Below are 26265 nucleotides of genomic sequence, written 5' to 3' on the forward strand. Positions count from 1 at the left end.
CACGTCTTGACCGTCTTATATATAAAATAATACCGAAGTCTAGTAACCTCCCGAGAATTCACGAAGCTTCGAGAATATGACGTGTTACTAGCGTCACGTGACCTCGATGACGCAACAGTACTATTAAAACCATTTCAATAAAAGCTTCAAGTAACTATATGTTATACATTGTGTGATATGCAGAGATAACTTGTATATACCTGTTTCAGTTATATGGGAATTTTTAAAACTATTGTTTATATAGTTTCTTTGCAGTTATAGCATAATCACATGGTTTCAGCAAGTCATTGAGTTTGACTTGTTCTAGTTGCTTTGCTTTTTTGTCACTAAAGTAGATAATGTCTATACTGCGTGAAAGGATATTGCAGTAACATATAGCATCTGGGTTGAAATGACAATGTGTGAATGCTACAGCCAACCAACGCTGTGAGAGAACAAAGGTCATGAGGTGATGTTGTTGACTGGACAAAGAAACTAAATCTACCTGTATAATTCAGGCATGCTTTCATAGTTCAGTTTTCTACCTGGAGATTGACCAATACAATTCGAGTTGGAGATTAAAGTGTTTAGCTCTACAGAACTCTATCTTGAGAGAAAGAAAGCTGCATGCCTACTCACAAACCAGTAGAAGTGACTGTCTCTTTGTCTGTGAAAGTTTGCATGCTGCATTTTCTTTTTGTTTGTTTTAATAATAAAATTTGTGTTCATTTTGTTAAACTTGTCCAGCATCTTTATTTCATATACACTAAGAAACTCAGCCAAGTTATTAAATCATGTACTCCCTGTATTTCCTGGTCAAATCTGCTATTATTAGTGGAACTGTTTGATACTTGTAAAGAAACCAGTTTATACTGAAAATATCACAGTTTCGGTATGTTCACCTACAACAACTAATTCTAATTAATGCCTAATGGTTAACTTTCATTACAACAACACATAGAAACTGCTAAACAACAATGATATCTAGTGCTGTTATTAAAGAGCTAATTTTCTGACATGCCATCATAATTGCAAATTCCTCAATTCATATAATTAAATGCTCCTATCTTATAGGCCAATGGCTCTTTGCTACCTGGTGGTGTAATTTTTTGGCATTAGTTTACATTTTTAAAAAATAAATATAATTCCATGAAAATTTCAACAGTAATGATGGTGGTATTGCTGAAAGGGTAGTAGTGATTGATGATGACACTGTTGTAGATGAACCTTCTCCTGAACCACTGCTTAAACTGGGTTGGAGGTATTCACCAGATGTGACTGGTTGGTCCATGTCCATCAGTCCATCATCTGTGGCTTTCCCTTAGACAGGCAAAATTTATTTCCATTTCCATCAGTAATGAAATTGTGGCCTTTAATAACATGTCAGGATTGAAAGTGCTATTAAACTAAGGTACCAAAACACATTATAAAGCGTGAATTAAAACAGTATTTTTAATGTTGCTTTCGTTTCTTAATTTGGTAGATTTGAACATGAATAAGCCTATACATTTACATATACTGAAAGTATTGAAGAAATTTGGTTTTCCAATAGGTCAGAGGTTGAAAAGTACAACTGTTATTGCAATGTGTGGGTCGTACATACTTGAAGATATACTCTTATATGTTAATAGGATTCGAAAATTACATACACATAAGAGTTCTAAGGTTACTTAAGAAATAAGCAACTAATAAAGAAATGTTCAAAATTTTCATTCATTCAGGTATATATAGTTTTCATATAGAATGTTGATCAAGGAAATTGTTAAGTTCTTTTCACTCTAGCTACTTTTTGTTCTGGGATATTCACTTACAGTATAACCATTGTCTTCTTGTAGGAAAGGTGACTGTACACTTTTTACCTGCAAGTAAAAGGATATCTTGATGTTATAAATACCCTTAATTTTTACTAGGAATGGCCAACAATCACATATAAAACTTCATTACTTTTCTTCAGAGATAGATCTCCCTTCAGTAAAGATGCTGTCTCCTATACAAAAATACAAATATGTTTTTTGAATAAAGATTGTTTTATAGTACTTTATATTGTGTCCAGTCTCTTTTTTCATTTCTTTTTTCCCAAATGCAGTCATGTTCAGAGAATTTACATCTACTTTATAACATATTTTTTGTCAGAAACTCCTGTTCTTCTGCATATCCTATCTTGCCACTTTTGGGGGAAATCAGTTTATCTGAGAATAACACAGAGTAGGTAATATATTATTTTGGAATTTTCTACTTTCTTTGGATGTCTATTTCTATGAATTATCTTGAGGTATTAAGTTTAAAAAGGCTTTGTCATTGAAGAAATGGCATTTTCAACAAGCTGAAAGACTAATGACAGAGGGGAGGAGTTGATCACTGAGGGTAGATGGTTGTTGGGTCTAGGAGGAGATCTATCCTGGGCATTAGACTTTCACTGATGCTGTGAAGGTCTATGACTCCTTTTTTGTTACATCCATGGACTTAAGTAGGAGAACTACTAGTGTATATGATGATGTGTAAATTTTCAAATGTATGTATATAAGAGTGTGGTGTTGCACAATCATGAAAGTAAACAAAGTCATTCAAGGAACTTTTGAATTAAAATGATGTATTTGATCTGGATGTTAAGATTATGAGATGTCTAGTTAACTGTAATTAATGGCCTGTAACATATTATTTGAAGATACAGTGCACCTGATATTTTCACTAGTGCAAGTCAAAGAATGATTAAAATATTTTGGCATTCAAATATTTGGCAGATAATGAATTTATATGGAAAGATAAGAGCAACAAAGAGACCCACACTGTTTGATTGAAGGAAGTTTGACTTGATGGTTTCTGTAATTGTAGTGTAAAATATTTCAATTGGGATTGAATCAAAATATTCGTGAGTCGTATAAAATAATCTGTAGAAAATAAAATGTGACTGTAGTCTAGGAATCATACTAAATGTGCTCATTTAGTTATGAGAAAAAGTTTCAGAAAAGATGGTGCAGGCTGGCTGAAAACAACAACAACAAAAAGCATTTAAATTTGTTGCCATATATTATATACATCCTAACTTCTAGATAAATTTTTAGTGAAAAAGATATGCGTATTATAGTCCGAAGATTACGATGTATCAGAGCCAGTCATAGAACTTTGAAGTATAAAAAAACCTTTTGCAGTTTTGTCCAGTAAAGGAGTGCATGACCATCATGTCACATTAAGAATGTTCAAACGATCCTTGAACCAACTATCATCTTCCCAAACTTGTCACAGTAAAATAATCCCAGAACTTGTGTCTGTATAATCTTATAGTCATATAAAAATTTGGATCACATAAGCAAATTGCTGCACCTCTTTAGATTCTTGGAAGTCTATTAGAAAGAAACTTACTGCCTTTAAATGCCTGACGGCATTATATGCAGCTCTGTTTTACTGATTAACCTGTTAAAGGAGATGCCTTATACTTGTTCAGATTATAGATCTCCGTCTCTTGCGAATTGGTTCCCGGTAGGACAGCGGTAAGCCTTCTGATTTGCAACGCTAAAATTAGGGGATCGATTTCTCTTGATGGACACAGCAGATAGCCCGATGTGGCTTTGCTATAAGAAAACACACACCCACTCTTGCGAATTGTAAGTTTATGTCATAGAAACGTAGTCACAACCTTGCAATTCTGTCACGTTGGGCTCCGTCTTTCCTAATCATAAAGATAATGGGACAAAATATGTTACTTGAGAGTTGATGGATTAAAAAATAGTGCCATATACACCCAAGAAGCCTCTTCCAGCTTCAGTAGCGCACCCCCAGTCATCAAAAGGTTCATGCCGCACCAGTATTTCCAAAAATCAAAATATGAACATTATTTGTTTGTATTCAGGCATTAGCACAAACCTATTTGCACTATCCATCACTGATTTTGAAGTTATATATTAGAGGGAACACAGTTAGTAACAGCACCCACCGCATGGCTGAATAGCGGGATTTGACCGTCATCCTTACAACGCACCCACGGCCCCAAATGCAGAGCGCTTTTTTCTCTTCTTTTTAAAGCAGGCTCATAATTCGATCCGCTAAAACTTAAACATTAATTTACCTGTAATTGTGACAGTACAATCAAATAAACGTATTTAGTATTATTAAGTACTTTAAACACACGCATATAGACACGATGCGTTGTTAGTGATGTTTGAAGTACGAGAAGTCATTGGCATTATATATTTTCATTAACACCTTGTAAGTTGAATCAAGCCTTTGCAAAAATAATTCTAATCCTAAGTAGAGAAACTTTAAGTCTTAGCATCTGGATAATAAAAATATTCATCGCTTTCTTGAATGAAGATCAATTAATAATTACTCAAACAAATATAAGTTGTTACCATGACATACTAGCATTTTCGGCTGTGTTTTTAATTATCTTTTATATTAGCTTCTAGTTTGTTCGGTAATGTGATACTGATTAATTTTTTGTCTTTATTGCATGTGTTTTCATGTACTCACTTTTTAAATATTATTTATTAAACTAGTAACAATTGTTTTTGTGTGGCGCATTTTGATTTGTTAAACTTTTTATACATTATAGACGATAAAGTGTGATAGTTTATAATAGTTAGTGATTGTTCAACTATTTTTAATATTATCACAATTTCTGTAAGATTTCTTGATTGACTTAATAATTTGCTTTATTTAGATATTTGTCTATTTACAGCTTATCTTTCGTTTAACACTGTGAGCGATACGTTTTTTTTTTTCATTTGAATTTGTCCAATATCTGAAGATGAGAATAGGTTAGCGATTATTTGTCCGTTTATATAAAAAAAATATATGTAGGCACATACACCTTTTTAAAACTCGCTGAAGTTGTGTTAGTCTAGTCTACCGTTGGTAATACTTTTTCAGGTAATCCACAAATTACATACTAATTTCAGTATGTGGTAAAAGACCAACAGTAACATATTAACATTTCGTGCTGTTATAGTACATGCCTATCATATTATTATTAATTAATACTTCTCGTTCCGACAAAACTAGAAATTTACAGTTCAACAAGTTTCGTTAACACATAAATTAGTTTAAAAAAATTAAACTATGTGGACAAATGAATGAATAATAATATATAACATTAGTTACATAAGATTTTTGAATGAAATATAAATTGAAAGTTGTATTACTACAATATCAAAAAAAAGTATTCATATTATAACAGTGTGAATGTAACATCTCAAAAGAGAAAGAATGGTTAAGTAAATGTTAGGTATTTAACTTTTAAGTGGCCTGACATGGCCAGGTGGTTAGGGTACTTGACTTGCAATCAGTGGGTCACAAGCTCGATTCTTTAAACCAAATATGCTCACCCTTTCAGCTTTGGGGGCATTATAAAGTAACAGTCAATCCCACTATTTATTGGTAAAAAAGTAGGCCAAGAGTTGGCAGTGGGTGGTGATGACTAGTGCCTTCCCTCTAGTCTTTCACTACTAAAATAAGGGTGGCTAGCACAGAGAGCCCTCATGTAGCTTTGCACAAAATTCAAAACAAACAAAACTTTTATGTAATGGATTTTAAAAAAATGTATTGTTTAATATTTAAGTTTACTCATATTCTGCCAATATCACGTGGTTGAATAGTTAATTTCAAACAATTTGCTAGGCTTTGAGTTGGGAGTCTGAGGTATATACAACGTGGTTTAAACTGTTAAAATGGCACATACTAATCAAATGCAAAATCACACTCGTTTGGAAAACATACTCCCCCATTACCAGATATTATTATTAGATATTTATGACCAACATAAGCATAGTTCTTACTTATGTACATCATTTTGCAAATGATAAGTGGGTTATGATTTTGGGAAGATTCTCATGTGTCCTAGGTGTAAGTTTGATTGGGCCAAGTGACAAAATTTGATCAGAAGTATAGATTTTATCTATTGTGACAGCACAATCTGATATTTTTACCATACAGCAGCTTGGTTATGTCTTCACTAGAAATTACTGGCTCCTAAAAATTACTCCAAACAATTACAATAAAATATACATTTCTTTGCATCAGAATATTATAATAGGGAAGTTAGAGCAAAGACAACATTTAATTGATACAAATACATTCAAACAATTGTATGTAATACAAGAACCACTCTCATTTATATATTAAGATATTTAGCTAAATGATATACTGTCAGTTTTCTAATGAAATTCCAACTCCAATCTTATTTAAAATTTCCAAGTTGTAAGAGAAGTAGATAGTCTGCAGATCCAGAGCCAGAACTTTGATGCAATGGTGTAGGACTCATTAGAATATTTGTAGCATGCATTTCTCAGTTTTTGTAATTTTACTAGATATTTGGTATTATTCTGAATAGGTAATAAAATACAATATAGAATACTGTAATAATTATAGTGTAGAATTAATTTTTGCATGTGTCATGGGTGATATGATTATTACAAACACATTGTTTATTTTTCTGCAAATCATGGGACATGTAAGTATGGAAAAGTAAACAAAAGATCACATAATACTTTGGGATGAATATTCACATTATAGTTGGAATTCCAGCAAGCCGTAGTTGATCTCACAACAGTCAGTAGAAAGGTTGTTGTACATTTTAGCCCCCATCTCTAACATGTTTAAAATTAATGGCTATACAAAACAATTTAAATATATATATATCAAAAGAAACCTTACAAGATTACAAACAAGGAGGAAGTTAGCTTACTACTCCCTTGAAAGTCTTTTGGAGCGAAAGATGACAATATACTACTGACAATAACATCACCAATCTCAACAGTGAGGAATGTTCCATGTTGAAGGTGTGTTGAAAACTGCTTCAGTCATTTGAAGAAATTATTAGAAACATTGTTACACAGACTGTAATTTCAGATACTTTACATTATTATCTGTCAAAGGATAACACGTACCACTTTGGACTGGGAACAGGGTAAGCATCCTTTAGAGAAATGCTTGTAACTAGATTTTGCAGAAGTACAAAGCAATCAAAGTGTCAACTTTTACATTGTTGGATCAACAGTGAAACAATTTCATAATCAAATGTGGTCGAAGACAGAGATAGTGGAAGTGACTCCTCACCACTAGCTCCACCTGATAGGGATTAGTAAAGTGAAATATCAACAGGTGCCTATGGTATTAATGATATTGGTAAAACTGGTAATGAGAAAGAAGTTTCTGTCACCACTGAAATTAACTTCTGTTAATCTCTAGAATATTTAAAGCAATCCATTATTGTGGTGGAAACTGAACAAAGCTGTATTTCCAGTAGTATCTCATTTGGAATGAAGATTGTTATCAGACCCAGCCTGTGAGTACCTGTTCCCAGTAGTTGAGGCAAAGAGAAACCAGTTATTTCCACAAAATGCATAGTGGCTACTGTTCTCATATTATAACCTCAAATTCATTAATGTTAACTCCAGGAAAAGTATATTTAAATGAGAAGTCTGAATTAGAAAGTGAACACCCCCCCCCTGCTTTGCTTTTAGTAAATAACATGATCTACTGATATAAGCATAGCTTACAAAAATGCAAAATCAAAGTACTGAGGCCTAATAAGTAGTTTTTGACAAACGTTTGATCATCTTGTATTAATGAGAACATAGAATATTGTATTACAAAAACTCAAAATGAATATTAAATTCCTTTAAAAACTAGGATAGCTAACAGCTAATTATTTAGTACATGGATGGTTAAAATAGAATTGGTTAGACAGATAATGATTGAAATTATTTTTTAGAAAAACCATTATATTCATTTACTATAATAAAAGTAACATAAAATTTAAAGACAACAAGTAACATGTTGGTCCATCTAGGCTATTCCATCCACTAAACTTAAAAAACAACAACAATTATAAGTTAGCTCTTATCATCCAATATTTATCAAGCCTTCCCTTAAATTCCTTTAAATATACTGCTTTCGCTACATCTGAATGCAATCTATATTTATATTTGTGTCCCTTAGTCCTTGCATTCTCACCATTAAGTATGAGAAATGATGATGCATCAACATTATCAATTCCCTTAACAATCTTAAACCTCTTTCAGATCTTTTCTAACTCCTCTTTTTCAAGAGGAAACAATTTCACATATATTAATATGTCCTTATATGACAACTCTTCCATCCCAGATGTCATCCTAGTAATCATTCTCTGAATCTTTTCCAACAGCTAGTGCCTCTGTAATGAGTCCGAGACTGACACAGTAATCTAAATGAGGCCTAACCAGTGACTTGTATACAATGAAATAATAACCTCTCTATACTTGTATTCGATATTTTTTATAGATCCTGACATCCTAAAATCCTATTTGCTCTACCACTTTGAACAGCACACTGCTTGAATGGCGTAAGAGACTGTTCAACCAGATCACCTTAACAAGAAAGCAGGATCATTTGCTTTGGAAATTTTCAAACATTTTACTGATAACTGAGTTGATTTAATATTTTTTTAAATTACACACACACATGGAATACTTACTAGTGTTATTACTATTGTACATTAAAAGTTTTTAACTTATGTATATTCTGTGTATTATTTATAACTTTTTTACTTCCTAGTTAGTACTTATAGGTGGATTTAGGTTATACTCTTCCTGAATTCAGCTGCCGATTAGGTACCAATATCCAGCCAAGTCAACTATTTAGCAAAACATCTGAACAATTTGGATAGTGAATGCACTCTTAAGTATCTATAACAACTCTAGATATAATTTTAGAACAAATGGTATATAATTTATTTAAAATAGAGGTGACTGGGAGTCAGGATATCCTTGATAGGACATAAGTTATAAGAAAATTAAAAAAAAGGTTTAGATTTAAAACAGTTCTAGTTTGAAGATACAAGAAAGATTAAAATGTACCTAATGGCATAAAAGTTTTCGTGATAGTGTGATATTTGCCCTCTTTTCTTGTTAAGAAGAGTTGGTGAGAATAATGATATATTAGAAGGGTGTAAATTCTAATTTTTGTTCCTTGGTAGGCATATTGGAAGCTTAGGTGACACATTGATGAAACTATGGAAGTATTGAAAACAAAAGCTGAGCCATTAACTGATGAGGAGCAGAGTGCTTTGTTAGTTGTCAATTTGATGAAAAAAGATGAAGGAACAGAAAAAGTATTGCCTTGCAGTTAAGTAAAATGTTTAGAATTGAAATTTGTTTTGCCATTGGACTTAATGTTGACTGTTTATTATAGCTTTTTCCCTAACTTATTTTCCTGACCCATAGATGTCCAAGAGTAACATGAGGATGGTTAATGTTTAATCTAGCAATATGACAAAATAAAATATATTGCACATCTACAGAGACTAATCTTAATTATAATTTTTTTTCTTATGTGTAAAAGCAGCTACAACATGAAGAAATAAAACTTAACAAAATAATGTTTTATCTCGCTCTATTAAAATTTAGAGAATTAATACAATGAACTAGATGCATAAAGATTATTGATGTCCATGTGTTAGTGTTCAAGTAATTTTCATGAAGTTAGAAATGAAGTGTTTGTTTTTTACATCAGTTCAGTACAACAAATATAGAATCAAATTATCAAACCTTTTTAACATATTATTTTATATATTACAGTTCAAACAATTAAGTTGAATTAACCCTCACTAGTTAACATACGAGTTTTGTACTGTATATAGAAATTTAACAATTGAAATAAATAAACATATAGTTTTGTCTCTTTCAGTACAGTAAACTGTGAAATTAACAGGAATGGGCATTTAAAAATATCTTAAATACTATAATAGGATGATGTAATTATTAAATATTTAGTGCCCAGGCAAAATATCAAACATATTTAGAAAAGTTCTTGCCCCCCCCCCCCCATTTTGGAAAACCTCCATTTTTAATTTCTTTGTGTGCCCCAATGTAGTGCAACCCAAAAGAAGTTTAGAAAATACATTTATGTTTCATTAGCCCACTTGATATACAATCATTTCTTGTTGAGTAACAATAGTTCTATACTTTTATGTCTGTAGCCATAAAATTTCTTTTACACAAATTATACTTTTAATTAAAAACATCGTCAATAAAAGTACTGTTATAATGGCATGTATAGGCAGGTTCTTTAGGATTACTTAGTAAAAGTAATGCAAAATACAGCTCACTTATTGATAGCGAACATGATTTGTTTTTATGACTGTAACATACAAGTCTTACAGGCTATGTTCATTGTCATGATATAAAAGACTGTTTGGTTTCAATATTAATGATTAATTTATATTTGTGAGTGAATACTTTATTATTTTTAAGTTTTGTTATAATGATAGTTAAAAGCAGATGATTGTATAAGGTTTTGTTAATAACTAATTAGTGTCCAGAATATAGAAATGGCCGACAACTATGCAATAAAGACATAAATAGCATGAGATGAGCAGGAAGCAGTAGACAGACAACAATAGACAAATAATAGCAAAAGAGAATATAGCTGTGTGAAGTTAAGTACCGTACATGTGATAGGCCTAACGACTGACATAGGCCTAACGTTTAATATGTTAGAGTGAAACTAACAATATAAAAAAATATAAGAAGGATAATTTATTCCGTCAAAGTATGGTTCTGAAGTAATTGAATCAGCATGGGTACACTTTGACAAAAGGAACAGAGGATCTTCAGAAGAAATAAAACCAAACGAATTACAGTAACTTGTGCCACAACTGTAAGTGAATTGCACACAGAATACTAGTGCAATAGTAATATAGACAAGATAGTTCAACTTGTCAACTGAAATTCTAAAGTAATTGAATAGGCCTGAGTGGACTTTTGACAACAAGAAGAAAAATTTATATAAATAGTGTTAAATGATATGCCTGTAATCTCTATAGTGTGAAGACTTTGTTGTACATACTTTTAACTTGTTCCAAATATATATATATTATTATTATTTGAAAACAAGTAAAGTGTGTGCTGTTTATTCATCGTTGAATTTATCACTAACAAGTCACAGACACCTACTGTAGAAGAATCCTAAGCCCAACAACAACATAGTATATATTTATAGTATCAAGAAATATATAAGTAAAAGCCATTTATTTTGACAATTGGCAAAAAGAATAATTAATATATATATATATAAAATCAGAACCAAACAATGTAATAAAGGAAATATCTGACTAAGGAAGAATACATTTTTATCCAGAACCAAACAATGTAATAAAGGAAATATCTGACTAAGGAAGAATACATTTTTATTCCGTATAATAATGATAAGGCTCACATAATTTTTTTTTGTTCTTTAAGAACAATTCTAGCTTCATACCATTTTTGGTAGTTTTATATTTATAGCCTTACTAAGAAATAATAAGCAATGATTTAAACTTTAGCAGAAGAGTAGTAATGTGAAATTACAATTATAATTTTAATTTTCTTGCATAGAATTGAAACTCTTAATTAGTTTTGATTTTGTTTTATTTTAAAAGGGCTAAAAAACATAACTCTGTAACTGTTCACAGTGAAGATTTTTTATCGTGGTGTACTGTTACATAACTTGTTTCTTCTTGTTATGCACAAAAATATATAACTTGTGTTTCTTGCAACATATAAAGATAATTTCTCTGAAGAAGAGTTTTCATCTTCAATTTCTAATTTTAAAGTAGCAAAAATGAAGCAAGAAGAGGAAGACTGTTATGACGTAACACAGAAGATTGAGGTAAAGTTTAGAACTTTTCTGTATTCCCAGTAAATAGAATTATATACAGTTTTTGAGATAACATTTGGACAGTATTGTTGTTGTAACATAAGGAATCTCTTAGATCTTTATTTGAATGGAATCTAATCACTGCAGGCAATTTTTGTATTATCAACCTGAAAAAGGTCAATACCAGCTGCTGAAATTGTTTCAACTTTAGACAGATAAAGTATATGAGTAGAAATAAACAAAGTATAACATTTTTTTTTGTATTACAGCAGTATTGTTGGTAGTCCATGGATGTTGGCTTTTAGATCCTTTTTAACTTTATATTAAGAGATTTAATTTCTTTTCATCAAAGTAAAATTGAAAATAGAATCTGTTAAGTAGAGGCTTAACATATTCCTTGATTGGCCACACCCTCTGCTGTGGACTGCAAATTTGCCTATACAAGGCTCGTCAGCACAGCTTGAGTTAGCAAACCAAAGAAATACAAATAGGTCTCTTATAATGATGATGATGTATGTATATTTGAATTCACCAAATATGGATGAGGTCATGTGACAAATTCAGCTTGTTTCTTTCTGTAGCTGGACTGGTTAAGAAAATTATTAACTAATATGTAGAATAGTTGTACTGTATCATTCTTTACCTTGTCTATAAATACCACTTTATGACTGTCATATGAAACAGAGAAACTTCAAGATTCCTGTGATCCAATTTTCTGATTGGTCATTTACAGAGAGAAGATGTACTGTGCATGCATTTTGGAACTTTCATTCCAGATGGTTTTTGATCTCTGTAAAGAATAAATTTGATTCTGGCTTGAAGGAGTCAAGACTTACTTTGGAAATTCTGGTCTTTTTTTTTGTTTTGTTGATCTTCAATCTGCTGGTCATGCACGTTTTGTGTTTACTTCATTCTCAGTTAAGTTTATTTTAATTTGCATTTATATAAATATAACTTCCATTTACTCATTAATTTAATACAGTGTTTTATTTACTTCACTTTTAAGCCTTGACTTTAAAATGCAATAGTCCTGAATGTCTAGCTGTCTATTTTTACTTCTTCTGTTGTAAATAAAGAGTTAATTTTTTCTTCAGCTACAACATGATGTTTTTTTTTTATCAACTCCAACTGTGATAAATCAATACACCTGTCTTCTGCATACTAGGTCTTCAAATACTTAGTTTTTGCTACAATTAAGTAACTATGTGCTGAGTTTAACTGTACTGGTCTTTTGACTGTGAATTTTTGTTACAGAACAGTTTTGTCAGAGAGAGAAATAAGCCACCAGATGATGTACCAATAGGTGATGTTATTTCAAAGTTTAGTGAGAGTGATGATGATGATCTAAGTAGTTCAAAACATGATGTTATGACTGTAAAAAAAGAAAATGAATTCCAAGAAGAGTTGCTACATCTTGACTCTGTTATGGAAGATTCATTTGGTAAGTACAATATCTTCTCAAGAACAAGACTGTATATGAGGATTTGTGGGGCCCTAGACAGAAGTTATCCCCCACCTCCATTCAGCATATAAGAAATAAAAGCAAACTGTGGGAACAGATGCAAAAAGGGGGGAAAATGAAACTACATTTTGTTTGCTTGTTTCTCTTTTATTTTATTTCACATTTTGGTGTCTATTTTCCTATCAAAATGTACACATTTATAAGATGTCTATCCATACATCCTCATATGTGGTGCTGTAGGCAGTTGCCTAGTTTGCCTAATAGGAAATACATCCCTGCTCAACAGTTTTTACATTTATATCACCATATTGTTTTTAGTTTGTCAGTTTGATTTTATCAAAAATTGGGTAGTTTTCTTCAAGAATTTTGAAATAGAAACTTATAATATTAACAATATTGTTTTTATGGTCATTTGTATAACATCAACAACTGTTTATTATTGCAAAATCATTGGTGAATTAGGAAAGTTTTTGTATCTCTTTAGGTATTGCATATTTTTTTGTATAATTATATCTTGCCATAAAACGATGTGGTTATGGTAACATACATCGAGACTTTCCTTGGTTAATTAGCTTTAGTCTACTGATTTTGGTATCCAACAATGTGAAAAGACAGTATACAGAAAAGAACAACTGATACAAAAGTATTTTATATTTCATTAAGTTATTCAGGAAAAGAAAATCATCACATACTGGAACCTAAACCCTTTGTGGAATGTAAAAAGGAAGAAAACCCAACAAAGTTTTGTTAGCTATGCAGTCTTGATAATATTAGGAAATTTCCTACTCTGGTCTAATACTGTAAATGTAAGAACCATAGTTTGTATAATCCAGAAATAGTGTGATAATGACAGTACATAGTCTCCACATTAGTAAAGCCATCCAAAGTGAATTCTGGTTTAACTTCAGGTTTTAAACTTAAAAAAAAGAGAGGGAGGAAATAAAAACCAAACATACTAAAAACAAAAACAACAAAGTCACCTAACTGATGTATATAAAAATGTACAGTCCTTTCAACACTAACCTCAAATATCATTTTAAGTTATATGGAAAACTTAACTTTGAAAATAGCTATAACCAAAGTTTAAATACCATTGCATAGAGCAGAATATCAACTTTTTATATCACTTTAGAATAAACAAAGTGGTATGAGCATTACTTTATGGCTTTGTGGGAAAATGACAATGCTGAGTTCTTGCTGAGAAGAATGACGGAATCTCATGGAAAGTTTTGGAAACATGGGAAAAAACTACAGATCTCTTAATTTTTTTTAGTTTCTTTAGACATTGTTTTCATTAGTTAAAATTTTATTATGTTAAATTATATCTGTGTGAAAGTTTGAAGCCTACAAAAATTTTGACAACAAGACATAATGACTAGCTAGGTTTAGTGAGTATGATAGACTCTGGCAAAATATTCTAATGACTCAAATCCTATAATGCATATAAATAAACTAACTTATTATTTATTGCAAAGAAGCTATATTTCCTGAACATACTTACCTTCTCTCACACTGATAGCTATTGCTCAGTTGCCAGGGTTTCTTCCTTTGCCCATCTAAACATTGGTCTGATTTTTTTCTCACTTGCTCCAGTCTTTTATATCCCACTCAATTGCCCTTCACAATATTTGTCTTGTGACCCTCTCTACCTACATCAATGCGCCCTCTATCCTGGTACTGTATATAAACACCTCATTCAGATAATGTTATCACTTTTTCTCAACAAAGCATCACTCATGGGTTTCCCAGTATTACAATCTCATTCGGAGATACTTTGAACGTTATCCATGTTATCTAGCTGATTTTCAAAATAATAATTTAAATAAAATAAAATTTTCATTCCGATTGGCCAGCCAGTTTACAGTATCAATTCCCAGATTATTATTTCCAGCACGGAGGTAAATCAGGTCTCTCCTATCCCAACTCTGATATCTAGCATCACACAACAATCAGAGAGGAGAGTCACTCTAGGTTGTGACTGTCAGTGACCTTATTCGTATTGAGATGGAGACATATATATTCAGTTCTGTGGTGGTCCTACAGGGGGATCTGAGGCTGCAATTGAGGGCAATATTCGACATTCTGGAGAGAACCTAGATTTGCTTTTTCCTGTGCCTTCTTTTAGTATGTTGGTTTTTCAGTCCCCCTGTGGACATGGTAGATGGCCCAACATTGCTTTTCTCTAACAAAACAAATTTACCCAACAAAATGTTGTTCCAATCAATGATAATCAACATAGTCTTTAAATGACCTATTAGTGTTCCAATCAATGATAATTAACACAGTCTTTAAATGACCTATTAAATACAAAAAGGAGGACTATTTGGGATAAGCTGCCTTGGATTTATTTTCTTCTGTTGGTTGAGTGTGAAGTTTTGGGCCTTTTCCCAGCTGCTTTTGAGTCAGCACCTTACTTGATTGCTGAAAGGTCTGTGAGCAAATTTTAGTTTTCTCTCCAGCCATGGATATTGTGGTTTATGCTGGAAGCTTTACTTCTCAGTTACATGAAGGGACATTTATGCCTTATCCTAAACGGTGTCGGAACATTTTAATTTAGCCTAAGGGTTGTTGCAAAATAAATCACACTTTTTTCCCCAAAGTAATGATGAACTTGATAGGACTGTGAATATCATCACTTGTGAGAAAACATCATTTCACCGTACTCTTGGGTGTTTGACTCATCGAATTTCATTTTGTGCAAAAACTTTTGAATCATGGTGCTCGCTAGAACTCAAGTTCGTGTCGCATTTGCTGCCTTCGGGATGGCTCAAAAACTAGTTGCAGACATGCTCCAAGAATTCAAGTTATCCAATTGACACATCGCAATGCCAGAATTGATGAATTTGAAAGAGTGGTTCGTGAAAAAGTGGGGGAATGTGGATTGGGAACTCTCCAGATATAAATCCTGCCGAAAAGGATACTTGGAATTACTTTTTTGATTGAATTAAAATCTTATTTTATTTTGCTATGCTCTTGGGGAAAAAGTGTGATTTATTTTGCAACACCCCTTACCACTGCCATGTGGAAGCATTTTCTGATTCTCAAATAATACACCTGTTCCTTGAATTTCGGAGTTCTGAGACGTAGTTTGTAGTTAACCTGAACAGATCAATATCCCCTCTAATAAAATCCCACACTGTTTTTGTTTCACTTCACTTTGTTGGAAGACTCTCAGGATCACCAACTTCATTAATGACAATCTGGATACATTGTTAGCATGCACTTTGGTTAAATTTTCGGCTTCTACATTCCTCCCTATTGTCGTTGGAGTCTTGAATTTCATCGACTCCTACAGGGGGGTCATAGTTCCGCTGCTATTCATGAGTCCCGACCCCTGACATCAGCCCCTCAGTACATTGGTACCCAGAATAGATTCTTTCTATATCCAAGGGTTCCGCTGTTTGGCTGGATTACTGCCAGTGGCATTGGTGATTATTGTATGACTTCAGGGTCTGTGGGGGCTCGGCTCCAAGAATTTCTGGACATGTGGTAACCTTAACCACGGATGCAGGAGCACTACAGGTCCATGAGTCAGTATTAGTCATTCAGTTCACATCTTCACCACTATTTTCCACCCAATCTCTGTAGGGGTTCCATCTCCCTCAGATCATCATGATTTGGAACTTAGTTCTAGATCTATCAGAGTTTGGTTAATATGGTGGTAGTGAGAGAGTCGTGATGGTTCTTCCAAGGTTTTATTCCCTTTAGTTGCTGGGCCTATGCAGACAGGAGACTGGTGTCCAGTCATCGATCTTTCTTGTCTATATCAATGCCTAGATTCTCCAAGGTTCACATTCTGTGGTGGTGGTAATGATGTCTTAGGTTTCTTGTCAAGGAGGCACTTGGTCCAGGACTCCTTGTTTTCGAATTTTGGAACTTCTTTCTCAGGACCATTCCTATCTTTACCATGCTAGCTTGCCATGTTCCACGGATGATGCCTCTGATAGCAGATCAATTGTCTCAAGACAAACAGATTTTCCCAATGGAATATATGCTGCATCACAAGGTTCTGTTGGATTGACTCTCATTTGGCAACTGATTGGAAGGTTGGCCTCTCATTGGATCACCCAACTACTGGCAATTTGATCTCAAGTACCTCATCTGTGGTCTTTGGCAATGAATACATTTCATCAGGACAGGACAAGATTACAACTGTAGTCCTTTTCTCCATATGTTATCCAGGGTACTAATTATGATTTGTTCCAACCCATTATTGGGTCCTGTTGATAGCACCTGATTGGCTGCTACACCCTGGTTTCTGCTTCTGCTGTACCTTCCTGAGTGTCCACTTCTTAAGCTATCTCTGTGGAGGCAGCCATGATCTGACATGGTACACCTGGCTATCTAGAAGCTCAAGCTTTAGGCATAGAGGTTATGCAGTCTTTCACATAGCATCATGGTTTAATTTCTAAGTCTGCCATGTATCTGTCTCACTTTTTGCTTAGTACGAGATGAGCATTTATCAATAGAAATGACATGCATATCGGCAATGGTGTATTGAGAGGAGATTAAACCCATTTCAATCAGAAGGGCTAACCATAACTTGTTTTTTGACCTGGCTCTTTGGCAGAGGTTTTTGAATCTTTCACAATCACCCTGTTTAAGGCGGCTTTATTGCCTACCATTTGATTCTCATGATTACATATTCTTTGAGTCCCCAGTACTCTCCAAATTTCTCAAGTCGTTTTGGGTCCCTGGTCCCAAATGACCATTACAGTTACCTAACAGGTATATTAAAGTTACATTACATGCTCTTTCTTAACACTTGTTTGTGACCTGACTCTTATATTCAATGTATACACTTTACTTGAAGGTTTATTTTTCGTAGCTATTGACCTACAGACATTACCAGTCAGAGTGATTTGTGCTGTTTGTCCACAGACTACTTTCTCATTCTCTTTATATCTTCAGACCAGTTCTTCTTGCCCAAGACACTGTCAGACAGTGAAGGGGATACATCCTTTTCACTGGTTCATCTGATCATCATTTCTCACTTCTATATCTGATCTGCTAGATTACAGAAGGATGAGTATGTTCATTGCTACCTTTCAGGGTCCCTTAACTTATTTTCACATGATCCCACTCTGTGGCAAGTGTTGCCCAGGCAGGTGTGTTTTATCAAACCAATTCTGCACTAGCAACCATTAAGTGAATATACTAGACCACCTAGAGGCTGACTGGGTGGTATTGCTGTACTATGACTTGTATATATAAGATACAATGATTTGTAAGCACAATAAACAATTTAATAGAGACTACATGTTTTGACAGAGCATTGGTCTGTCTTCTTCCAATGCTCTGTCAAAACATGTAATATGTGTTAAGTTTTTCATTATGCTTACAAATCGTTGTGTTTTATATATACAAGTCTCCTAGCATAATATGCTTCCCTACACAAACAAATATTACTGTACTATGGTGGACCACCACTCATGGACTATCATGAGTAAAGCATAAGGGTATCCTGCCCATCTCTGTCGATCATAGTATTGAATAAATCGGGGTTGGTTTGCTTTTAAAATTTAGGGAACTTGGTTCACTTATTGCACTGTTCCTCAGGATTCCCCAGTGTGCATTATCCCCCAGATTCTACTAGTGGAGCTAGGGAGTCCTTACCACACTCAGTTCCAGTCACTGGGATAGTGGACAGAGGCTTTTCCTCAAAAGTGTTAGAGTAAATTCCTCCACTCTCGAAAAAAAGGGCAAAGTTGAAGGCCCTCCTACCCAGGTCCCTGGATATTTTCCCTAGATTTCGGTGGGAGTTGCACCAGTCTTCGCGTGAGCCTACTTGTAATACCTCTTTAGATTTGGTGCTCGGCTATCCAGTTGGGTTGAGTGTGGCCCTTCTTTTTGATCAATATTAATTTAGTACATTGTTCATGGAGAGGATCCACTGTTTCTTTGTAATTCCAAATGCAGAGTGGTCCCATCCCGGGTCCTTGGTTGAGCACTGTTGTTCCATGTCCTCCCCATAATTTCAGGGGCAAGTGGAATTTACCTTGCCCATACTGGTTGGGGAGTGAGGATGAATGTTCATAATTCCAGACTGGATGAGTTTTGTTTCTTCAGGTTGAGTAAGGCATACAGGATCCCATCATTCTGAGCCTGGGGTGTTGCCTTTTGGATTACTTCTGTTTGAGAAGAAGGTTTGTACACTTCAGTATGGGGATCATGGCTTTTTAGTGGAGCCTCAGCTATCTGGGTGGGGCCTGGCCTATAAGAACATACGTGTTGTGGATGTAGTGCAGTTCCCCCACTAGGGTGGCAATCTTCTATTGACACACCTATAATCTATGCAGAAGCTTTATGTATGGATAATGTTCTCACCGGCTCCTCCACCTTATCAATGTGGTATTCTACCTATCAATGCGAGCGGAAAATAGTCACTAATAGCTTTTTCAAGTTAGATAACAATATTTTTACTTTCAATACTTGTGGTATAGATCAACTTATATCTATTATGTTAAAATGTTTTTTAAATTGAAAATGTATTTTCAATAATACTTACCTCCTTTCATACTGATAGCTTATTACTCGACTGCCATGGTTTCTTCCTTTGCCCATCTAAGCATTTGTCTGATTTTATCTCATTTGCACCAGTCTTTTATACCCCACTTAATTACTCTTGGCGATAATTATCCCGTGACCCTCTTCACCTACGTCAATGCGCCCCCTATCCTGGTACTGTATATAAGCATCTCATTCAGATAATGTTATCACTTTTTTGAGACTGACTCAATCCCAGTCTCTAACTCCAGCTTTTAGAGGGGAAGAAGGGCAGGAGAGTGTGAGAGAAAGTAAGTATTATTGGAAATACATTTTCAATTTAGGAAAATGTTAACTTCAAAAACATACTTACCTGATGTGGTGTATACTGTACTGTTATTGACAAAATAAATCATAAAACATGGCAAAAATTGACAGAGTTATCGGTGATCATTTCTATCTATAATAAAGTATAAAAATATATACATTAGTGTATGTCTATCAAGTTGAAGCTGGATATATAAAATGGAACCTTCTGATCAACATGTCCCTTGGTGGGACCACTGGTGGATCCAGAGTTAGTGTTTGAGGGGAGCCAAAGTTTTGGAGAGATGGCACCAAAGGTGCCAATGCGAGTGCGAGCATCTATACCGTGGGATCCAGGGACGATGCTCCTGGAAACTCAGCATATTTGTGTCATCTGGAATAGAGAAATTTGCTAAAAATGACTCAAAAAATCGTCTTGTATACTTTCAGTGCTAAACTTTCAAAAATGAGGCTAGAAAACATATTTCACTTTGTAAGAAATCATACTAACAAAGCACCTGTTTGTGAGCTAAAATCATCATGACATTTTTTTTATTATCTTCATTTTAGGGGGCATGGTTCCTTTGCCCCTCCCCCCTCTCTCCCCGATTCTGCCAGTGGGTGGGGCAGCAGTACGTCTATGGACTTGCAGTGCTATAAAAACAAACAAACTGATCAACATTAAAAAAATTAAATTTTAAGATGAAAGGATGTATTTTTTATATTTTTCAAAGTGTCTCACAAATTTAGAAATTTCACAACATAAAAAAGATTATAGAAAAATAAATCAAATAAGGTGAATTTTTTTAAGCTGAAATTAGATACTATTTAGTATCTTTTTTCTGAGTTTTATACTGTGAAAAGGTAAAAAGCAAAAAATATTTGTAGCACTTCTCCAGTCCAGAAAAGATTAACAGAACTGCTCAAAGTGTTCTGAATGTCAATTCAAGTACAGAGTAAACGTGTAAGCTGACAGTAGTATCACATATGGTGGATTTCAGGATTATTCTTAATGAAATATCTGTGTTTAAAGCTACATGAGTGGTTGATGTTAAACACAATTTATTTAGGATGGCCTAAGTAACAAACGAGACTTTGATATTTAATTTTTTTCACCAAACTTTGAAACAAGCAGTAGGAACAGAAAAAGCTGAGTACTTGGGTAAACTGACGGTGAAAAGTGAAATGTGTCTCTTTGAAATTAGATATTGATATTTTTAGCAATTTCTTGAATAAAAACCAGTAGAGTATGTATTTAAGAAGTTACCAGTGTATATATAATGCATATATTAATAACTATTTGTTTCATCTATCTTTTGATTCTAGATCCAAAGATGTATACAAACAACAATTGTGGAAAGGAGTTTCCCTTCAGAGAGGCACAAATAAAGCAAATCTCAGAAACCAAGCAGTAGAGATGTGTTTGATGAAACATTTTCAATAGCCAATAATCAGCTAAAACAAAAACACATATCTAACAACATTGAAACACTGTCCAGTTGTATTGAGTGTAGTGAAGATTTTGTTAACAAAAATTCTCTAAAGAAATATGAGAGGATACAAAATGAGCAGAAACCATATAGTTATATACCATGTGATAAAGGGCTTATGACAAATAGCCAATTAAAGAAACATGAGGGGATACACACGGGGGAGAAACTGTACAGTTGTTCTGTGTGTGAAAAAACATTTGCCAGTAATGATTATTTAAAAACACATAAGCAGATACTCTCTGGTGAAAGACTTTATAGTTGTGGTCTGTGTAATGAAAAATTTAAAACAAGTTGTAACCTAAAAGTGCACAAGAAGGTGCACACTGTGGAAAAACCATACAATTGTGTTATTTGTGGAAAAGAATTTAGAAAAAGTTGTCACTTACAACTTCATCAACACATTCACACTGGAAGAAAACCATACAATTGTGCTGTGTGTGGCAAAAGTTTTCGAACAAGTAATTACTTAAAGAAGCATGAGAAGATACACATCGGAGAGAAACCATACAGTTGTGTTGTGTGTGACAAGGAATTTGGAACAAGTAGTAGCCTAAAAGTGCACCAACGAACACATACAGGAGAGAAACCATACCACTGTGTTGTTTGTGGCAAAGAATTTGGAACAAATAGTGGTGTAAAGATGCATGAAAAGATACATACTGGGGACAAACCATACAAGTGTATAGTGTGTGGAAAAGAATTTGGAAGAAATTCTCATTTAAAAATTCATCAGCGAATACATACTGGAGAGAAACCATACAATTGTGGTGTTTGTGGGAAGGACTTTGGAACAAGTACTGAACTAAAAATACATCAGCGAACACACACTGGAGAAAAACCATACAGATGTGGTGTATGTTGCAAGGAATTTGTTACAAGTAGTGGTCTAAAGGCACATGAGAATGTACATACTGGTAAGAAACCATACAATTGTGTTGTGTGTGGAAAAGAATTTGGAAGAAATTCTCATTTAAAAATTCATCAGCGAATACATACTGGAGAGAAGCCATACAATTGTGCCATGTGTGGCAAGGGATTTGGAACAAGTAGTGGTCTAAAAATGCATGAAAAGGTACACACTGGGGAGAAGCCATATAGATGTTTAGTGTGTGGAAAAAGATATGGGAGAAATTTTCAACTGAAAATTCATCAACAGATTCATGCTGTAGAGAAACTATACTGTTGTGCTGTGTGTGGCAAAGGATTTGGAACAAATTGTGACCTAAAGAAACATGAGCAGTTACACTGGGGAGAAACGGTACAGATTTTGATTTGTGATAAAGAATTTATAGAATGTCTTTCATGTGTAAAATGACATTTATTGTAATGAAAATGAACCTTTAAAATGTGTATTGTGTGGTAAAGAACTTGTGTCATAAAATAACATCAGAGAATATAAACTTTAAATAAATATGTGATATCTGTTTCAAATTTTGAAATACTGATTCAAAATTTTATATACTTAGTTCAGATAAACACAAATGTTTTTGAAGTGTAAAAACAGTTGTTTGGTAAAGAGAATATCTGAGTTTTTTTCCCTGGTTAATTTTTCATCTATTCAATTTTACAAAAATTAGATTTAATTCTACTGTTTTAGCACATTGAACTGCTGCACCTACCAGTATAAATATTTTTACCTGTAGTATTCTGCTTTTCACATTCCAAGTCCTTAATAGAAATAATACATATATTCTGTGTTTTCAACAACTAATATATTTCTTACATTTATTGTTTTGTATTGGATCATGCCTGCAAGTGTAATGATATTAAAGTAGATCAGAATTATTAATAATAAGAAATTCTAGGTGAAAGTAAAGAAGAGTGTACAATAATATGTCAACCAAACTACATCTGCCATTTCTAATACCAGTGAGGACTTCCACCCAATACCGGGGCTTTTCAGGCCAGCTTGGATAAGACAGACATAGTAGTGGTTGAGATGTTATTTATATTAGCAAACTGCTTGACAACAAGTGTTAAGGTGTTAACTAGACTAATGGTAAACTTGGATAACTGTTGACTCCTGCTTAATTCTCATTCAGTAAGGATCCAGGTGTGGCCTAGTGGTTAATATGTTTACACTGTGAATCAAAGGGTTCATGAATTATTGCTGCAAAAGCACAATCTGCACTTTGGGCTGTTGGTGCTTTTTTAAGAGTGATGGTCAAATCCTACTATTCATTCAGATGAGAGGAACTCAAGATTTGCTGGTCGGTGTGCTGTTGAGTAGCTGCCTACTCTCTAGTCTGTCAGTTCAAAATAAGGGATGGCTATCTTTAGATAGCTATTCATGTAGTTTTGTGCAAAAATTAAGAAACAACAAGCAAAGTCATTCACTTATATACTTCTTAATTTAGAGTTTTCTATTTCTAGTATTCATATTCCAATACACACACACGTGTTATTCTACTGTACTGTTTCTCTATATTTTAATTTTTTCAAAGAATTTAAAATTACCAAGTCTCACAAGGAATTACTTTGAATGTTTTTTGTATGTTCATGTTTATATTTGTTATCATATTCTGTACTATAATAATCTATGAAATATTTAAACTAATTAAGAACTTATTGGATTCCTGACAGTGTATAATTAGCATTAGTTTTGCACAGTACTGATGAAAAAATGTTGCTGATTTCTTTGATCAAACAATGCTCTGAGTTAATTTCATCGAGTACTGTCTTTGGCTGCAAAGAACAAAGAAAATAAACTATAATCTGTATTTGTACTCAGAATCTCATAATTTGATTCAGTTTTAACAAGCATTAAATTAAAACCCTAACATAAGTTGCACATAAGAACAGTGTTAGTTATGTTGATTTAAATGAGACAACAGCATCCATGTAAACTAGCTGAATCACCATGTACCAATTGTTTCTTTATATTCAGAAACAGTTAATACAGATTCTGTGCAATGTGTGGAACAGCAGTTCCTTCATTAGCGAGCTCAGAGACAGGTAAGTGATGCTTATCAGTAAGAAAAAAGCACCCTTTGACCTCTGAAGATGTAAAGTCCACAAAGAAGACAGAAATGAGAACTCTAAATACCACAGAAGAAGATTCAAGTTCTGCATGTATAGAAGGGATAAGGACTATGAGTATATGTGAATAAAGAGCCATGATATTGACATATTTTACATTGTACAACATTTTGCACTTAGCCTGGAAGATGTCACAGTTCTCTGTGATATAGGCACAAGAAGTGATAGGACAACTAGCATTAGTGATTTCGTTTTTTGAGTGTGGTATTATCAGATAAAAACTGCTGATTTCCCAACAAGTATCAAATAGACAGATCAACTAATAATTTAGAAAATAGTGAAGTGATTCTGATCTGTTAACTTAACTGAGTCTTTGTAGTGTGTGTTTGTAAAATAATGAGACTGGAAAAGTTGGAGAATATGTAAACAATCTTTATTAAATGATAAACAAAAAGGAAAATTCATCATACCTACTTGAGTTAATGAAAAAGAAGTCGCTTTTACTAGGTTGTGCTTAGTCCCACAGCTTTCCTTCTTTCAGGATTGATCTCATCAGGTCTAAACACAATGGTCCTAGTGTAAGTCTTTACAAGGCAGATATCAACAACTTTCCAAACCGTGTATTTATGCTAAAATTGCATACAAACTAAATAAATGAAAACTTTAAAACAATTTTTATCACCAAGGCAGTTAGATAACATATGATATACCTGTATATCGTATGGGTACACGCAACAGCACTGTACTGGATTGCTGCCTCTTCATGACTTCATATGGTGGAATAACATAATTGCTTTCAAAGGGATAAGAAAAGTAAAGCCCATGAAAACACTTCATAAGATGCATCAGATCTGTCTAATTCTAGAAAGCTTTGTGTATTTGTGAGCTGTACTTTTAAGAGTTGTTTGATGTTTGTTTGTAGCTTTGTGCGAAATTCAAAACAAACTAAACCTCACCACTGAAAATGCCATGGCAAGATATAACTTAGGACTTTATGATAAGGAAAACAAATTTATTTTTCAAGAAATTGATCTAAAGTTTTAAAGTTAAAATTTACTGATCTCCGTTTTAAAACATGGAAAAACTGTAAACATTCTGAAAACCCTTGGAAACAATTATGAACAACTTAAAACATTGAGGTATGCATGTTTATAATACTCTATGATATTACATGTTATCATGAGATACAGAAAAATCCTATCAGGTTTTCAGCATGTAAGAATATATTTGTTATTTTTTGTTTTGTTTTTTTCCAAATCTTTAGTATTACAAAAATCTCGTTCTTCGAAAAGTACTTGTTACAGAACAGAAGAAGATCGTTTTTATTTCCGAGTTTTAATATATACTTCCAACCATCTAGTGGAGGAACTGATTGATGAACCTTCGGTTGTTTTTGACTTATAAATGTAGCCCAAACGTTATTTTGTTATATATGTGAGAATCAGCCTGACACAACTACACGTTCTTTGTTTTTCGAAGGTAAATAAATATAAGTACCTCATAGTATTTGAGTATATATTGCGAACCCTCTAGCGGATAGACTGACTTATTGATTCCCGGTTATTATGGGCGAATACTAAAATCCAACGAAACTTCAGGGTTGGAACTACCGTGAGTGACGGTTGAATTTGTTGTCATTTCTAACGGACAACAAGAAAAAGAAAAAAAAAGTTTTGAGAAGAGATGGAATTCCAACAATGTTTGAAAATAAAAGTAATAAAATACATTAGCTAACACATAAAAGTACAGCTTGCAAAACACTTAAGGCTGGTCAACAAAAGAGTCTGCACAAACTGTTCATAGAACATAATAACTGGAATATTAAGTTTTTAGTTCACGTCTTATTCATTGATCCAATGTTTATGATAACTGGTCTGTTTCTTTACATTTTTACAATCGACAATTTGAGCTACTGGCCGAGACGAATGGGTGGACAGAGGAGCAGAAAGC

At 33.5% G+C, this 26265-nt stretch overlaps 1 pseudogene; it reads left to right on the plus strand.

The window, feature by feature from the left end:
* LOC106469943 overlaps positions 1-26265 on the plus strand; it is a 94669-nt pseudogene that overhangs the window by 47317 nt on the left and 21087 nt on the right.

The sequence above is a fragment of the Limulus polyphemus genome, unplaced genomic scaffold, assembly GCF_000517525.1.
Source record: "Limulus polyphemus unplaced genomic scaffold, Limulus_polyphemus-2.1.2 Scaffold3735, whole genome shotgun sequence".
NCBI classification, from domain to species: domain Eukaryota; kingdom Metazoa; phylum Arthropoda; class Merostomata; order Xiphosura; family Limulidae; genus Limulus; species Limulus polyphemus.